The sequence below is a fragment of the Scaptodrosophila lebanonensis genome, unplaced genomic scaffold (assembly GCF_003285725.1).
Source record: "Scaptodrosophila lebanonensis strain 11010-0011.00,11010-0021.00 unplaced genomic scaffold, SlebRS2 tig00000001-arrow-pilon, whole genome shotgun sequence".
Lineage (NCBI taxonomy): Eukaryota > Metazoa > Arthropoda > Insecta > Diptera > Drosophilidae > Scaptodrosophila > Scaptodrosophila lebanonensis.
The window spans coordinates 17,521,093-17,522,238 of NW_022060529.1; positions in this window are offsets into that span (position 1 = coordinate 17,521,093).

Below are 1,146 nucleotides of genomic sequence, written 5' to 3' on the forward strand. Positions count from 1 at the left end.
ATCCAATTAATTTGAATTCATTTTGGGGGAATTCGTATTGCCAGAAAACCAAACCGTTCATTATATTTTTTTTAATCTAGCAATGCAAATAATTCGCTTGACTTGTAAATATAGTAGAATTCGAAATCTTCAATAGTCAGAATCCTAAACAAGATTAGAACGCTAGAGTCGAGTGGGCCCAAGTCTTAAATGCCCTGCACTCACTCCCAGAAAAACAAAAAATATATACGAGTACATTTTAATTTAATTTGTCTTTTAAACTAAACTAATTAAATAAAATTAATAAAATCAAAAATACATAAAACGTGCTAAGTGTCGTACAGTTTTAAAAGAATAAATAAAATAAAATAATTGTGAATTCCTTGAATGTGCCAAGGACTTTGATTCGTGACTGTGCTTGATCGTGACGGCGCGTTTTGTCACGCGCACAGTTCTGATTTGGCTCACCCATGGGCCCGCTCCAATTAAAATTAAAAACACGCCAGCATTTTATCAAAATATAAATTGTATTTATTATTTTTAATTTATATCATATTGTTTGTCTCCCTATAGTATGTGTATGTATGTACGTATGTACATATATTCGCATGTGGCCTTCGATTAAGTTGTTATATTGTTGTACACAAATGTATAGGTGTTTTCACATACACACATACAAAAATACGAAAGAAGTCAAACATATCGGCCTTATTATTAACAATTAAACATGCTTAAATTAAGTATGCATATTGTGTTTGTAATATTAATCCTAATACATAGCTATGTATATACGTGATGTTTACAAATTGTCCGCTCATTGGGAATCAAAAGGATGCGTCGTTTATTTCATATACTTGTATGTGTCTTTATTTTTATTGAATATTCTATTCTAGTCTAGTTGCGTTCAATTAGTTGTATTTATTCAAATATAAATTTTGCAAAACTGTAACACTATGTATACTTTTTATTATTGTATTTGATTACTTACTCATGGTATTGGATTGACTGTGTTTGTGTGAGTGTTTGTGTGCACAATACAGGCTGCAGGACCCCAGTTTATTATCTTCGTTTTGGCAGCTCCGGTCCATGCAATTAGGGGTTATACTATATAGAGTAAAGGTTGAATGTGTGCTTTGTGTTTAACAAAATGAAATGAAACATAATTGA